Below are 18,739 nucleotides of genomic sequence, written 5' to 3'. Positions count from 1 at the left end.
CGTTAATCAATACAAGGAAAATGTGAATACCATGGCCGAAACCATCAATCTGTTCCTTCTGGTGAGATTTTAGAGATGAATATGGATTTCTGAAACGTTGATGAAGCCTCGTCCTCCGACGAAGTAAGCATCCTTTCCCTCCTTTCGTGCTTTCTTGATCGTCCATGTCGAACTACATTCACCAAAATACGAAGTATACACGCAATGGACACCATTTCCGTACTTTTAGGGCCCAAAATGCAATTCTTCAGGAAATGGGCGCGGCTTCACAACGTTTTCAGATCTAAAGAAAATGGCGGAAAATATGCAGCCGAAGTCCTACGAGCGGATACAAATTAATTGCTCTAACTAATTATGACAAATGTTAAGAAAATGTTGAGCAATGTAATAAAGCAATGACTTTTCAAATAGGTTACACGTTATGTTGGCTACGCTATCTTTTTTTAAATGTATTTTTAATTATGAACAAAACAAATACAAAAATAGACAAATACATATCGATATACATTTTCAAATTGTCAAAATATTGTATTGCTTTTTGTTTTTAAATGTACTGATAAATTCAAAATAATATTTCAATTCTATCTTAAATAATTTGAAGAGGGGTTTGTTCTCCGCCCATTTCATTTTATGGATAAAGAATCTTCCATGAAAAATAAACAAATTAACAATGAAAGTTAAATCAGGGTCCATTTCATTTCAATCAAAAATAAAACATATCAGAGTCTCTCATTAACATTAATAGTCATTTATTTTAAAATAAAATCTAACTCACTCATAAATCTTCTGACATAAGAACAGTCCCAAAATAAATGGTCAAGCGTTTCTGGGTCACAAACACAAAATACACTTTTGTTATCAATAGCTATTTTGAATCTGTGTTTAATAAAGGTCTTTACAGGGTAGATTCTATGAATGAGTTTGTATGATACTTCTTTCACCTTATTAGATATAAACTCAGCAAAAAAAGAAATGTCCTCTCACTGTCAACTGTGTTTATTTTCAGCTAACTTAACATGTGTAAATATTTGTATGAACATAACAAGATTCAACAACTGAGACATAAACTGAACAAGTTCCACAGACATGTGACTGACAGAAATGGAATGATGTGTCCTTGAACAAGGTGTTGTTGTCTGTTCACACTGCTATGCTTTATCTTGGCCAGGTCGCAGTTGTAAATGAGAACTTGTTCTCAACTAGCCTACCTGGTTAAATAAAGGTGAAAAAAAAGGGGGGGGGGTCAAAATCAAAAGTAACAGTCAGTATCTGGTGTGGCCACCAGTTGCATTAAGTACTGCAGTGCATCTCGTCCTCATGGACTGCACCAGATTTGACAGTTCTTGCTGTGAGATGTTACCCTACTCTTCCACCAAGGCACCTGCAAGTTCTCGGACATCTCTGGGGGGAATGGCCCTAGCCCTCAACCTCCGATCCAACAGGTCCCAGATGTGCTCAATGGGATTGAGATTCGGGTTCTTCGCTGGCCATGGCAGAACACTGACATTCCTGTCTTTCAGGAAATCACGCACAGAACGAGCAGTATGGCTGGTGGCATTGTCATGCTGGAGGGTCATGTCAGGATGAGCCTGCAGGAACGGTACCACATGAGGGAGGAGGATGTCTTCCCTGTAACGCATAGCGTTGAGATTGCCTGCAATGACAACAAGCTCAGTCCGATGATGCTGTGACACACCGCCCCAGACCATGACGGACCCTCCACCTCCAAATCGATCCCGCTCCAGAGTACAGGCCTCGGTGTAACGCTCATTCTTTCGACGATAAACGCAAATCCGACCATCACTCCTGGTGAGACAAAACCTCGACTCGTCAGTCAAGAGCACTTTTTGCCAGTCCTGTCTAGTCCAGCGACGGTGGGTTTGTGCCCATAGGCGACATTGTTGCCGGTGATGTCTGGTGAGGACCTGCCTTACAACAGGCCTACAAGCCCTCAGTCCAGCCTCTCTCAGCCTATTGCGGACAGTCTGAGCACTGATGGAGGGATTGTGCGTTCCTGGTGTAACTCGGGCAGTTGTTGTTGCCATCCTGTACCTGTCCTGCAGGTGTGATATTCGGATGTACCGATCCTGTGCAGGTGTTGTTACACGTGGTCTGCCACTGTGAGGACGATCAGCTGTACGTCCTGTTTCCCTGTAGCGCTGTCTTAGGCATCTCACAGTACGGACATTGCAATTTATTGCCCTGGCCACATTTGCAGCCCTCGTTCTGAATGCTGCAAGAGGGGAAACGCTGAGAATTTACGAATGGACAATCTGACAACGCTCTGAATTTAAGAACACCCAGAGCGCACTCTGCCACTCCATATTGAATAAACGAACACAACAATGTCTAGCTAGTAAACAAAACAAAGGAGATGATCGTGGACTTCAGGAAACAGCCCCCTATCTACATTGACGGGACAGTAGTGGAGAGGGTGGAAAGTTTTTAGTTCCTCGGCGTACACATCATGGACAAACTGAAATGGTCCACCCACACAAACAGCGTAGTGAAGAACCTCAAGAGGCTGAAGAAATTCGGCTTGTCACCAAAAACACTCACAAATTTTTACAGATGCACAATCAAGAGCATCCTGTCGGGCTGTATCACCGCCTGGTACGGCAGCTGCTCCGCCCATAACCGCAAGGCTCTCCAGAGGGCAGTGAGGTCTGCACAACGCATCACCGGGTGCAAACTACCTGCCCTCCAGGACACCTACACCACTCGATGTCACAGGAAGGTCAAAAAGATCATCATGTTAAACAGCCATCACTAACATTGAGTGGCTGCTGCCAACATACTGACTCAACTCTAGCCACTTTAATAATCAATTTATCACTAGCCACTTTATATAATGCTTACATACCCTACATTACTCATCTCATATGTATATACTGTATATACTGTACTCTATACCATCTACTGCATCTTGCCATCTTGATGGAATGTATCACTAGCCACTTTAAACAATGCCACCTTATATAATGTTTTCATACCATACATTACTCATCTCATATGTATATACTGTACTCTATACCATCTACTGCATCTTGCCATCTTGATGTAATGTATCTCTAGCCACTTTAAACAATGCCACTTTATATAATGTTTTCATACCATACATTACTCATTGCATATGTATATACTGTACTCTATACCATCTACTGCATCTTGCCTATGCCGTTCGGGCATCACTCATTCAAATTTTTTTATGTACATATTCGTATTCATTCCTTTACACTTGTGTGTATAAGGTAGTTGTTGTGAAATTGTTAGGTTATATTACTTGTTAGATATTACTGCATGGTCGAACTAGAAGCACAAGCATTTCGCTACACTCGCATTAACATCTGCTAACCATGTGTATGTGACAAATAAATGTGATTTGATTTTGATTTGTTACGCTAACAAGCTAGCAAGAGGTTGCATAGCAACATAATCAACTTCCGGTAGATAGGCGTAGCGCTAGTATGCTCAACTGAAAGGATAACCTTCGTTTCAATAATACTAAAATGAACTAATAATATGTAGAATATACTCATTAAGTATACAGTATGTTAGTATGGGTATTGGAACACAGCCCATGACTGTTGAAATCTACATATCCCAGAATGTATGAGCGTCCAACAGTGATGACGTAATTTCAGTGTATAAATAACCGATCGAACGCTAGTGGCGTTCTTCTTGGAGACGGTGCCATCTGGTAGAGGTAAGTTGAATACAGAACCCAACACGGTTTGTATTTTCTCATATGTATCCAAAGTAATCCAATGTAATTGAAAGGCATCCAACTGATCAACCGTTCTCCCTTTGCTTTACAGACACTCCTCCACGACATGAGGGCAAAGGTAAATTTTATCCCCTCGAAACGATTGTTTTGTAGGCATCTTCCTTGTTGCTATGCTTGTTAGCTTTATTAAGGTACTTGGTTAGCTAGCATGCTAACTTAACTGCGACATAACTGCACACATTTGAAATGTAGTTAGACACTTGCAACATATTTTAAATGCATTGATTATCGAGTTCGGCGCATATTCTTGTAATTTCTAAGACGACTTAAAATGGTTGACGTTTGTATTGTTAGGGATTCTGCAATTAAGTGTTTTGTCATTATACTATAGACTACTCGTAATTCACGCGCATTTTTTTTCTCGAGAAATACTGCACCAACGTTTTGGCTCCGGAGTTGCACAGCGGTCTAGGGCACTGTTTTATTGGTCACATACACATGGTTAGCATATGTTATTGGCGAGTGTAGCGAAATACTTGTGCTTCTAGTTCCGACAGTGCATCAATATCTAACAATTCCACAACGACCTAATACACCCAAATCTTAGTAAAATAATAGAATAAGAATATATAAATATGAGTAGTGACAGTGGTGTAGGCATGATGCAATATATGGTATAAAGTATACATGAGATTAATACAGTAATGTTTACAACTTACATGTGACCAATAAAATGTGATTTATTAGTGACATAATGATCCATTTATTAGTGGCCAATTTAAGTCTGTTGGCTTTGAGAGAAGCTGTTTTTCACCCACTCAGTTCCAGCTTTGATGCACCTTTACTGTCCTCACCTCACGCATAGTAGCGTGGTGAACAGACACTGGCTTTGTTCGTTGGTGGCCTTGATGATCTTTTTGGCAAGAGGCATCATTACAGAGCCTAGTCAAATTCCAGGCTGCCAAATCTGCAGTGATTGGGAGTCCCATAGGACAGCTCTCAATTGGCCCAGGGTAGGCCGTCATTGTAAATAAGAATTTGTTCTTAACTGACTTGTCAGATTAAATGTAAACTTTATTTAAGTAATCTTAGTTGGGTGTAAAACTGCTCGACCAAGGTCCTCGGTACAAACATCACATTAATGACCACTCAAGGAGTCATGTCGTCTGAGTAATTCAGGCTATTTTCAGGAAGTGTATACTGGCTATTGTGTCAAGATTGACAAACAGTACTATTGCTGTCTTTTTCAGGTTCAGTTTCTAAGGGAGTATGCAAGTGCACTCATTCATATAGCCAAAGCCTTAACGTTAGTTATGTTGGGCAATAGAACTAGCTAGCCAAGTAGCTAACTGCGGACAACCCTAGAAATGGACTGTTGCCAAGTAATCTAATTCTGTTGTAAACATGTGGACATGCCTTGTCAGTAGATTATCACCTGTCCTGGCTCATTACTGTAGCCAACTATTGTGCAATTCTAGCTAGCTTGTTGCCATATTTTCAGTCACAGGCCCCTTACTATATGGGAGGGTGTGCAGGATGGCAATATCCCTTCTTGACCTGAGCATATGTTGGTAGAACTGTATTGACAGCAATTTGCTGTAAATGCCAGATGGGTGTTGCCAACCACGCTAATACATTTATCAGGGTGCAGGGATTTGTTCTAACACTTGTTTGTCAATATCTAAAGTAGCTAATGTTACATCTCACATTGGCCCTTCTGTTCTCTCTTGCAGTGGAGAAAGAAGCGTATGCGCAGGCTGAAGCGCAAGAGGCGAAAGATGAGGCAGAGGTCTAAGTAGACTGCCCCCCCCCCCTACAACACCATGGCTGTGACCCTTCTGGACACAACACGGGACCAAGGATCTCATGTTCAACGTCTGATCCGAGCTGTGCCATCCATGCCAACGAGAGGCTGCGAAGAGACAGTGCTACTGTTGTCTTGGTCAAGAGACTCCACCACCTGCCTGGGAAATTTGATATGGGGACTTTCTGGATTCTCTACTCTTCTACCAAACCTACCCTACTCCATTGCTTTTGTTTATACTTTCCCAATAAAGTTTTTGGTTTAAAGTTGTCTTTGTTGCTTCAAAAGGTTCCAGAATGTAATTCCTACCGTGCTGCAACCATTTACCATTATTGCTAACAGTTCAGTTCTGGTGACTAGTCATATCAAACAATCTTATAGGTAACCCATATGTTGATGTGCTTCCCTTAAACCGGTCTCGTCAATAAACTAAGGTCATCAGTATGACTATCTGTGGAAAGGTTATGCTACGTGCGTTTTCTCGCAGCCATCTGGAGTGCTGTAAGGCACATCTCGATGCTAGAGGCCCCGGGCTGTAACAACTGATCAGGAGTCCTATAGGGTTGCGCACAACTGAACCTGGGTTAGGCAGTTATTGTAAAATAAATTGTGTAAACTGACTTGCCTAGTTAATGTGAAAAATAAAACCTCACTCCAACCCAAAACCTCATAGTCAAGAACAAACATGTTTGCCCTGGAGGCAAAATGGTTTGATCTCTCTGGCACTGTCTAATTTACTAGCTTAGGTCCACTGAGGAAAAATACAGACCAGCCTACAATAACGAAGCTTCTCCAACGCGTGCGTAAATACTCATAGTTCTACATTATACCAGGCGTCAACAGAGGTAACGGTCGTATAGCTTTATCAAATATACGTAGGGTACCCAACTATCACATTTATTATTTGGCCTATAGTAGATATACAGGCAATTTCAGTGTAAAATTTGGTCTAAAAATACTTTAAAGTGCTACTTAAGTAGTTTCTGGGGGCATCTGTACTTTACTATTTATATTTTTGACAACTTTTACTCCAGTACAATCCTAAAGAAAATTATGTACTTTCTACTCCATACATTTTCCCTGACACCTAAAAGTACTCGTTACATTTTAAATGCTTAGCAGGACAGGAAAATGGTCTAATTCACACACTTGAGAAAATCCCAGGTCATACCTACTGCATCTGATCTGGCGGACTCACTAAACACAAATGCTTTGTTTGTAAATTAAGTGAGTGGAGTGTGCCACTGGCTAACCGTAAAAAAAAAAAAAAGATCGTGCCGTCTGGTTTGCTTAATATAAGGAATTTGCAATTATTTATACTTTTACTTTTGATACTTAAGTATATTTTAGCAATATCATACTTTTGATACTTAAGTTTAGGGGCGGCAGGTAGCCTGGTGGTTACAGCTGGTGGTGAGAGCGTTGGGACAGTAACTGTTGGATCAAATATGTCGTTCTTCCCCTGAACAAGGCCACTGTTCCTCGGTAAATTTGTTCTTAACTGACTTGCTCAAGTTGTATTTTACTAGGTGACTCACTTTTACTTGAGTCATTTTGTATTAAGGTATCATTACTTTTACTCAAGTATGACAATTGGGTACTTTTTCCACCACTGGGCAATTCTTAGTCAGTCGGAAAGCTATTGGTTTATGAAAGCTGCAGCGGAGCAAGGGTCTTTATTTTATTTATTTTTACTTGCAGGGAGGTCGCTAGACATTACGCCTCGAACACACCGACACTATCTAATTTTGGCACACCAGATGTACCTTTATTTCCAATGGAACGATGCTTTTGCCTTTTGCAGCATTGCATTGCAGAGGCAGTTGCTGTGCGTATGCGTCGAAATGTATGCATAGACGGCTTAACAGAACTGGTGAATGTTGAACCTTTGTTGCACACATCCAGATGATGCTGCGTACCATTTTGTGAAAGGATACTATTGTTGTGATTGAGGCGTTATATTGATTGGTGCGGTCAAATATTCTCAGAACAATTTAATTTTAGGGTTACGTTTTTCATTACAAGTGCAGACTATTAATAATCCTAAAATTATGTTACTAACTTAATTTTAGGTTTACATTTTCATTACAAATGCATGTTAGACTATTAATAATCCGTTTCTAAATTACAAATTTACTGATGAAAAATACAGAACAGTCAACAGCCTACAGTAAGTAGGCTTCTCCAAGCTCTGCATTATACCAGGCGTTAACAGAGGTAACGGTCGTATAGCTGTTGCTGTATCAAATAGGTAGTCTACCCTACTATCACATTAATTCATAGGCCTATAGTAGATCTATAGGCTTTAGGCCACAGTAGGCCTAAACAGTGGTGATTTTAGCACGTAAATCTTGGTGGGACAAACATTCTTTGGGGGGGATGCATGTCAGCAAAGCCACTACACAGCAGAACACTAAACAATGCATTAATTGCACTATAATGGTGACAAACGGTGCCCACGCAAAGCTGTCCCAAACCTTTAACCAGGGAGTTAAGAACAAATTCTAATTTACAATGATGGCATAGGAACAGTGGGTTGGTTAACTGCCTTGTTCAGGGGCAGAACAACAGATTTTTACCTTGTCAGCTCAGAGATTTGATCTAACAACCTTTTGGTTACTGGCCCAAAGCTCTAACCACTAGGCTACCTGCCACCCCACCTTACCTCTGCTACACCTGGCTTTCAGCAGAGCCTTGTCTGGCAGCGAAACGGTTCGTTCAGCCTCATTTACTGCCTTTTAAAAACACATAGCTGATATGGTTGACTTGATTATTAAACAAATTCGGGTTCTACTGACAATTGAGATGTACAAACTATGGCATAAGGGGATGACAAGTGGATAAGAGGCAATCCGTAATTTCGATTAAGACATTGAGCGAGCTAGGACGGACGTAGTCAATATAAGTATTTGTTCAGCTCTTTTGAAATGTACATTGACAGAATTCAGAACATTAGCCATTCTTACGGTGTTCTCCCTGTACACCAAGTCAGAACCATATGATAAATAAAGGGGGCATATAAGCAGACAATGAAAGCTCTTAGAATATTCAATAATTACATTTTTCAAAAACAGGTTATATGTGTACCACCAAGTCAGAACAGTAGGTGAAATTAAGAGGTGAAAATATATCAAATTATTAGGGCGAGGCACATGGGCTACTAACAGCTTACTACACAACATACACTTAGTATTACTTTCTTAGCTACAGTATACATATCTCCCTGGCATATTACATCCTTTATGCAGCAGCATACAAAACATTTTTGGATTTACCTTGTTGTGCTGTGCTCACTTGAAAGGGAACGTGCCGCGGCAGTTCTTCGTGGGCAAATTTTGTCATCAAAGTCTGTCATTCTCTGGATTTATGGGAACTGGGAACTGGAAAAAAAAGTTGATTCGTGATGACGTCAGTGATCTTCAGATCGTAGCTCTAGAAAGACGCCCAAGTTCCCGATTTACAATTCCTAGTTGTTCAAAACGTATTTTCCCAGTCTTAGCTTGTTTTTCCCGAGTTCCCAGTTGTTTTGAACTCACTAAAGTCAGATTTGCAGTTCCGAGTTAACAGTTATTTTGAGCGCGGAACAAATCATGCTTAATTGACAGCATGGCCAATGTTGAATGTTTATCATTTTAAACTAGGAATAGAGACCCTTAATCTTAGACTTGGGACCACACAGCCACTCCACTGAATAGCAGGCTAGTGATTGCTTTGTAATGCTTGCAGTTAGCCACTGATTCCTTCCTAACCACTCATTGTTGAATTTGCGATTTCCAACTTGTGTAATGTTCATGTCCAATGGCCGATGACACCAATACGTTTTATTATTCATTTCTCGTCATTATTTCTCTTCACCTGACAAGGATTAAAAAGGATTTGTCAGTAGATTGTCAACCTGATTCATGATGATGACTGCTAGCTAAGATTTTGAAAGTATGATGTTGACATGATCAGTCCAATCAAAGCTACTGTAGATATAAAGTGATTTGACGTAATTTTATATGTGGCCAATGACCTTGAGCCTTCTTGGATGGGCACTTCTAATGTAACTCTATGGCAGCACCCAAGGGGCTTGAAATTTCGAGCTCTACCCTTAGACTTGGAGGTGTCCTCATGAGTGACAGAACACTGAGCCAATCACGCCGCAACGCTCCGTATTTTCTGCTGGCTTGCCCCACAACCACAGAAAGCACTGAGCTAGGCTGAAACACTTGCATTTTGTAGCTGCCTTACTTAAGAAAACCAAAAAAGAGACCATGTTTGGATGCGACTTTATTAACTCAATGATATATATATTTTTTTACATTGTTTGCAAACTGATATGTGACAAGTATTAATGCCGAAATAACATGCAAAACAAACAGGCAAGCAGTTTTTCTGCCCCACCTGCCCTGAATGATGAGTCGCCACTGGGCCGAAATCAATTCTCAGTCAGTCGGAAAGCAATTGGTTTGTGAAAGCTGGAGCAGCGCAAGAGGCCTTTTTGTACTTGCAGTGGATGTTGCTAACTCCAAAAAGTTCTGGGATACTGTAAAGTCCATGGAAAACAAGAGCACCTCCTCCCAGCTGCCCACTGACTGATGGCTAAGGTTAACCACGGCACACTGATATAGTCCGTGATAATCGAAAACTTCAACAAACATTTCTCAAGTGGGCGCCATGGCCTGTGCCTCACTGGCGACCTCCAACCTTGACCCAACAGCCCCAGCCCCCCCCCGCTGCTACTCGCCCAAAGCCTCCCCAGCTTCTCTTTACCCATAATCCAGATAGCAAGATGTTCTGAAAAGAGCTGGAAAACCTGGACCCATACAAATCAGCTGGCTTGACAATCTGGACCCCTATTTCTGAAACTGTCCGCCGCCATTGTCGCACCCCTATTACCAGCCTGTTCAACCTCTCCTTCTATCATCTGAGATCCCAAGGATTGGAAAGCTGCCGCGGTCATCCCCTCTTTCAAAGGGGGAGACACCCTGGACCCAAACTGTTACAGACCTATATCCATCCCTGCCCTGCCTATCTAAGGTCTTCGAAAGCCAAGTCAACAAAACAGATCACTGACCATCTCGAATCCCACCGTACCTTCTCCGCTGTGCAATCCGGTTCAAGCCGGTCACGGGTGCACCTCAGCCACGCTCAGGTACTTAAACGATATCATAACCGCCATCGATAAAAGACATTACTGTGCAGCCCGTCTTCACGACCTGGCCAAGGCTTTCGACTCTGTCAATCACCATATTCTTATCGGCAGACTCAGTAGCCTCGGTTTTTCTAATGACTGCCTTGCCTGGTTCACCAACTACTTTGGCAGACAGAGTCAGTGTGCAAAATCGCGGAGGGCATGTTGTCCGGTCTCTGGCAGTCTCTATGGGGGTCCACAGGGTTCAATTCTCGGGCCGATCTTTCTCTGTAACATCATGATGTTTGCTCTTGCTGCGGGCGATTCCCTGATCCACCTCTACGCAGACGACACCATTCTAATATACTTCCGGCCCTTCCTGGACACTGTGCTATCTAACCTCCAAACGAGCTTCAATGCCATACAACACTCCTTCCGTGGCCTCCAACTGCTCTTAAACGCTAGTAAAACCAAATGCATGCTTTTTCAACCGTTCGCTGCCTGCACCCGCACGCCCGACTAGCATCACACCTGGACAGGTTCGACTAGAATATGTGGCATCATATAAGTACCTAGGTGTTGGCTAGACTTGCAACTCTCCTTCCAGACTCAATATCAAACATCTCCAATCCAAAATCAATCAAGAATCGGCTTTCTATTCCGCAAACAAAGCTCCTTTCACTCACGCCGCCAAACTTACCCTAGTAAAACTGACTATCCTACCGATCCTCGATTCGGCGATGTCATCTACAAAATAGCTTCCAATACTCTACTCAGCAAACTGGATGCAGTTTATCACAGTGCATTCGTTTTTGTTAACTTGAAAGCACCTTATACGACCCACCACTGCGACTGTATGCCGTCTAGTTCGGGACTGGGCGCCTCGACTATCATGTTACGTCGTCAGACCACTGCAGCATCCAGGTCATCACAAGGCTAATACATAGGCTAAAGTAGTGCCGCCTTATCTCTCGTATTCACTGGGTTCTCCATTGGCTACACCGCACCCGCGAGACACGCGCTACATGGCGCAGTGATGATCTGCACTTTATGAGACATCCCGTAAAGCCAAAACCTGCAGTGACGCCCTTTCCTTCCAGTTCTGCTGCTGACCGCGACTGGAACACGAATTGCAAAATACTCTGGAAGTTGGAGACTTTTATCTCCATCTCTAAGCAACTTTTAAAATTGCTCCAGCAGCTAACGATCGCTGCAGCTGTACATAGTCCATCTGTAAACTACCCACCCAATTTACCTACCTCACCCCCATACTGCTTTTATTTATTTACTTTTCTGCTCTTTTGCACACAGTATCTCTTCTTGCACATGATCATCTGATGATTTATCACTCCAGTGTTAGATGTAAATTGTAATTATTCGATTTATTGCCTACCTCATGCCTTTTGCACACATTGTATATAGATTCTCTTTTTTTTCTACCATGTTATTGACTTGTTTATTGTTTACTCCATGTGTAACTCTGTGTTGTCTGTTCACACTGCTATGCTTTATCTTGGCCAGGTCGCAGTTGCAAATGAGAACTTGTTCTCAACTAGCCTACCTGGTTAAATAAAGGTGAAATAAATAAAAATTAAAAAAATATTAGACTGGATGGTGCGGTCAAATATTATCGGAACAAGTACATTTTAGGGTAACTTTTTTTTCTGATGGATTTAAGGAGGGCTTTCACTTAGATAACACGCCCTTACAAGTCTGACAAAAAATTGAATCCACTTGCCTCTGCATGCTAGTGTTTGTCAGTGCGCGCATGAAGAGCGGTTTTGTTCCCTGGTGCTGTTTACCTATTCAAGATGTATTTTTAGCTGAACATTTCTAGCAAAACTGTTTATGATCGTTTCGTGTCAATAGTGTAAGACATTGTCAATGGTTTGCAAGCTACACTTTATTCCGTTGTCTTATTTTTTAATTAAACAACAAGAAGGCACTGAACGCGGAACTGCAGAGGTAGCGCCTCCACAGATAAGGATTTTGCGATGCCATCTGTGGATGGAAGTCCGAGTATGGGCACAGGCTCGGAGGCTGCGTACTCGGCATTGCCAGAAGAAATGCAGCCACCCAAACCTCCAGGGCAACATGCTGTAACCGTATTGTGGTCCTTTGGAAAATTCCTGGCTACACTTTTACCAGTTTATCTGGCCGGATACTTCGGGTTCAGTATCAGCTTGGTTCTATTCGGTCTCATGGTCTACATCGGATGGAAACACAGCAGAAACGAGAAAGTAATGCGTCTGCGGTCAGCTATGTACTTATTGGAGAACGAGAGAGCATACACCACTGCGAGGGCTTTTATGAGTAAACAGGAATTACCCCCATGGGTAAGTAACAAGAAACATATCATTATTGTATTCCTATTTTCTCTATGGACTCAGCCTGCACTTCAGAGTGGAGATCACATCTTCAGCCTACTAGTCTGTGAGCTGGTAATTAAAGCCACCGTCTATAATATTTATATTATTTTTCAAATAAATAAAATACAGCGGAATAATAAATACATTATTTGAACAAAAGTCAGTCTTAAAATCCATCAATGTCATTACATCATATCCAAAAAGGTTTGTTTATGTTGTCAAAATAAATAAATAAATATGTTAATGAATGAAGCAAAAAATGTGTCTGTGGTGACCAAAGTAACAAAGTGACACAACTCAGTTGACAATAAGGACAGGTATAATGGCAAGGGGATGAGCACAATGTCCTATTAGTTCACAATCTCTCTCTCTTTCATACCATTTCATAATTTGCACAGTGTACAGACATCCCAGTCTATGACTGACCAACCTTTTGTTAATACAGTATAAGGCTGTAATGTAATAAAATGTGGAACAAGTCAAGGGGTCTGAATACTTTCCCGAATGCACTGTATATTTTCCTATTCTACTCTGTTCCTACCCACCCACCCCTCCCCCTCTTCTACATTCTTTAGTCTAGTCCATCCAGCCCTAGCTATATTTGGACATTCTTAATATGCAGAGCCTGAGGAGAATGAGTCAAAACTTTAGAATGCCACAATCACAGTGGAATTCAGAATTAACATTTACTCCATTTATGTCCTGTGTGGCTCAGTTAGTAGAGCATGGTGTTTTCAATGACAGGATTGTGGGTTTGATTCCCATGGAGGACCAGTAAGAAAATTGTATGCCCTCACTACTATAAGTCGCTCTGGATAAGTGCATCTGCTAAATTACTAAAATATAATACCACAGAGGTGTTACTGTATTTAAATGTAGCACACAGTTAACTTAACAGTGACTAAGTTACTCGTTCAATGAACGTCTGAAAGGAAAAATCCACCCAAAACCAATCATTGTGTTAAATAACAACACTGTGTTAAATAATAGTAATATGTGAGAACAATATTTGTTGTGAACACATTTTTCATTTTGGCGTTATAATAAGGTTGGTAGCAACATGGAAAATTGTTGTGGAAATCTGTTATAGCTCAAGTTGACGATAAAATCCAAAATGCAATGCTCCCTTTATGGGCTGGCTGGCTAGCTAGCTACAGTTGAAGWCGGAAGTTTACATACACCTTAGCCAAATACATTTAAACTAAATTTTTCACAATTCCTGACATTTTATCCTAGTAAAAATTCCCTGTCTTAGGTCAGTTAGGATCACTACTTTATTTTAAGAATGTGAAATGTCAGAATAATAGTAGAGAGAATGATTTATTTCAGCTTTTATTTCTTTCATCACATTCCCAGTGGGTCAGAAGTTTACATACACTCAATTAGTATTTGGTAGCATTGCCTTTAAATTGTTTATCTTGCGTCAAATGTTTCGGGTAGCCTTCCACAAGCTTCCCATAATAAGTTGGATGAATTTTGGCCCATTCCTCCTGACAGAGCTGGTGTAACCGAGTCAGGTTTGTAGGCCTCCTTGCTCGCACACGCTTTTTCAGTTCTGTCAACACATTTTCTATGGGATTGAGGTCAGGGCTTTGTAATGGCCACTCCAATACCTTGACTTTGTTGTCCTTAAGCCATTTTGCCACAACTTTGGAAGTATGCTTGGAGTCATTATCCATTTGGAAGACCCATTTTTTAAATTTTATTTCACCTTTGCGACCAAGCTTTAACTTCCTGACTGATGTCTTGAGATGTTGCTTCAATATATCCACATCATTTTCCTCCTTCATGATGCCATCTATTTTGTGAAGTGCACCAGTCCCTCCTACAGCAAACCACCCCCGCAACATGATGCCGCCACCCCCATGCTTCACGGTTGGGATGGTGTTCTTCGGCTTGCAAGCCTCCCCCTTTTTCCTCCAAACATAACGATGGTCATTATGGCCAAACAGTTCTATTTTTGTTTCTTCAGACCAGAGGACATTTCTCCAAAAAGTATGATCTTTGTCCCCATGTGCAGTTGTGGCGGTTTTGGAGCAGTGGCTTCTTCCTTGCTGAGCGGCCTTTCAGGTTATTGTCGATATAGGACTCATTTTACTGTGGATATAGATACTTTTGTACCTGTTTCCTCCAGCATCTTCACAGGGTCCTTTGCTGTTGTTCTGGGATTGATTTGCACTTTTCGCACCAAAGTACGTTCATCTCTAGGAGACAGAACACGTCTCCTTCCTAAGCAGTATGACGGCTGCGTGGTCCCATGGTGTTTATACTTGCGTACTATTGTTTGTACAGATGAACGTGGTACCTTCAGGCATTTGGAAATTGAAATTGAGGATGAACCAGACTTCTGGAGTTCTACAATTTTGCCGGATTTCTTTTGATTTTCCCATGATGTCAAACAAAGAGGCACTGAGTTTGAAGGTAGGCCTTGAAATACATCCACAGGTACACCTCCAATTGACTCAAATTATGTCAATTAGCCTATCAGAAGCTTCTAAAGCCATGAGATCATTTTCTGGAATTTTCCAAGCTGTTTAAAGGCACAGTAAACTTATTGTATGTTAGCTTCTGACCCACTGGAATTGTGAGACAGTGAAATAATCTGTCTCTAAACAGTTGTTGGAAAAATGTATTGTGTCATGCACAAAGTAGATGTCCTAACCGACTTGCCAAAACTATAGTTTGTTAATAACAAGAAATTTGTGGAGTGGTTGAAAAACAAGTTTTAATGACTCCAACCTAAGTGCATGTAAACTTCCGACTTCAACTGTAGGTAGCTAGCTAGAAAAACATAGCTACACACAATAATTTTAGCTAATTAGCTGTAAAATCCCTCCCAAAAAAGACTGCACTATCAATTTAGGGGTCTACAATCTCACCATGTTCAACCTGCAGATCAATGTGCCTCACAGAGTGGAGTCTAACATTCGCAACGGCAGATATACTTTTGAGGAGATGGGAAACGTTGCCCATGCTACGTCAATGGGGCGTGCGGTGCATTCTGGGCGATCCTGGGGCAAGGAGCGCTCTCCTTCAAAGAGTGAATGGGAGTCTATTGGGGGCTAGCTCAAAAACCCAACATTAGCACCAATTTCGTCAACAAGAAATACAACATTACAAATCATTTCTGAGATGTGCGATAATTTACTTGCTATCTGTATCTGTAGTATCTGCTATCTGTAGTATTGTATAGCTTTGGAATCGTGACATTATGTACTTCGAGGAAAATAAGCATGTTTCTCGACATATATGCTGACTGAGTCACTATTAACTTAGCAACCGTGTGATGCAGCATGACAATGTGAACGTGAACGGTCGACAGTCTTCTGGGTGGGGCGTTATATGTTCCCTGATTCATTGAATTCCTATCTTATTTCTATAATATCTCTGACAACGGCACCATGCAATGCACCCTGGACTAAAGAGGCAGACAAATAGGAAAAATGTGCTATACCCTCCGTTAAATTAAACATTTCTCGAGGTAGGAATATTGCAAAAATATGATCAATGGTCCATTCAAGAGAAGACATCCTCCCGCGTTATGACATCGGCCAGTATTGATATCTGACATGTATGATAGACGTTTTCACGATCTAAAAGTCATATGCCTATCAACTTCCAGTGTAGTGAGAGAGACTTTATCACGGTGCTACGTCACACCGGCCGGATTTCTGCCTGCTTGAACACCAATAACTCAGATACACATGAAAACATGAAATGACCCAGGGAATCGATAGAACATCACTCAGAGAAAACAATGTAACATTCAAAAATGGTTGAACCTTTCCTTTAATTATTTGAACCAAGAGAGAGTGTTTCCACTCTGAGGTTTTGTCGTGCCACCGTCATTTTAGGCATTTCTATGTGTGTGCGCTCCCCATTTCCTGTTTCAGTTCGGAGGTTCCTTAGAACTTGAGGGTGGTACTCATAGAGATCCTATTAAATTTGTTTTCTAATTCCTAATTCTATGGTTGTGCTACTGTTGACCTTTTAGATGGCAGAAGCTTGGTGACTCATAGACATCAATCAGAGGGAGAGGGGGAACAAGGAGGACCATATCAGGAAAGAGAGAAAATATGATAATTGTTTTCTTAATCATGGGACAATTTCAACATTCTTCAACACCCACAGGACACTCACATTGTCACCACAATCTCTGTAGTTTTGTTAACAGCATATCACAGGTTATTTTGCACGCACACACACACGTGCACACACACACATGATCATGATCAGTGTGATCTGCAGGTCTTATGACTGTGGTTTGGGTTTGGAGGAAAGATTGAGGGCCTGCTGTGGTGTGTCATCATTATGTTTTGAAACATGGAAAATGTCCAGAAACACACATCTTAATTTTACTGTTGGGTCATTCCATGTCATTTCAGCAAGCCATGACACCCACCATCTTAGATGGTTCTGAAATCGTTTCTATAGTTAGAAACAGATAAGATAAGCATTCAGAAGCATTCTTTTGTTTAAATATAATTTGATCTCGGAGAAATTAAGATAATTGATTGCACCCAAAAAAGTTTGGTTCAAATTGGATGTTAGGTACTGTATTTATTCAATATTATATGAATCCTATAAATTAAAATGGGCAATTTGGGTGCAAACAATTAGGTTAATTTCTGAAAGATTAAATACATTTCAGAATGCTAATATGATCTGTTTCTGAAATCTAAAGGATTTCACAACACTGAGATTGTGGGTGTCAAACCTCTTTCTGGTTCTTTTTGAGGTGGAAAGGCCCTGTCTCGTGTCGATCCTTTGCCATTTCACGACCTCCCTACATTCATACCCAGGTTACACTCTTTTGCTATGTATTTTGTTTAAAGCGGTTAAAAGTTCAAATCTAACCAATACATTTCTCACTTTCTCTACAGGTCAACTTCCCTGACGTGGAGAAGGTTGAGTGGATGAATAAGGTGTGTAATGTAGTACACATATATATACACTGCTCCGAAAAATAAAGGGAACACTAAAATAACACATCCTAGATCTGAATGAATGAAATATTCTTATGAAATACTTTTTTCTTTACATAGTTGAATGTGCTGACAACAAAATCACACAAAAATTATCAATGGAAATCAAATTTATCAACCCATGGAGGTCTGGATTTGGAGTCACACTCAAAATTAAAGTGGAAAACCACACTACAGGCTGATCCAACTTTGATGTAATGTCCTTAAAACAAGTCAAAATGAGGCTCAGTAGTGTGTGTGGCCTCCACGTGCCTGTATGACCAGTGGACAGTTGTGATTTACCACGAGGAGCTGTGATTGACTTGAGTTACATTGTGTTGTTTAAGTTTCCCTTCTATATTTTTGAGCAGTGATATATAGATATATACACGCGCAAAACACACACACTGAGCTGGTGTGCCGATGGAGAAGCTTTGTGGTTGCCTGATGTGTAGTGTGTTTGCTTTGTCTACCGTTGCCTTGCGTTGCTGGTGTGTGTGTGTCATCCTGCCTCTGTGAGCGCCACTCCTCTCCATCAGTACCCATCATCTTCTGTTATATTAAGAGTCGGGAGGAGTAGAGCTTCCGCCAGATCACATTCAAACACACACACACACACACAGCACCACACCACACAAACAGCCACACACACGACACACACACACACACACACACACACACGAACACATCACACACACACCCACACACACACACCACACACAGCAACCACACACACACACACACACTGATATGGTTAGT

General features: G+C 41.2%; 1 long non-coding RNA gene and 1 pseudogene across 1 annotated transcript; both read left to right on the top strand.

Annotated features, from left to right (window-relative positions):
* Positions 1-3,626: 3,626 nt before the first annotated feature.
* LOC111966809 (uncharacterized) lies at positions 3,627-5,797 on the top strand. The gene is made up of 3 exons (XR_002877685.2): positions 3,627-3,706; positions 3,819-3,845; positions 5,461-5,797. It is a non-coding gene; the product is annotated as an uncharacterized lncRNA (long non-coding RNA).
* Positions 5,798-12,403: 6,606 nt separating this feature from the next.
* LOC111966126 (extended synaptotagmin-1-like) overlaps positions 12,404-18,739 on the top strand; it is a 52,181-nt pseudogene continuing 45,845 nt past the window's right edge.

The sequence above is a fragment of the Salvelinus sp. IW2-2015 genome, linkage group LG7, assembly GCF_002910315.2.
Source record: "Salvelinus sp. IW2-2015 linkage group LG7, ASM291031v2, whole genome shotgun sequence".
Taxonomy (NCBI): Eukaryota; Metazoa; Chordata; class Actinopteri; order Salmoniformes; family Salmonidae; genus Salvelinus; species Salvelinus sp. IW2-2015.
The sequence above is the reverse complement of the archived record's forward strand: the minus strand, read 5'-3'. Positions and strand labels throughout refer to the sequence as shown.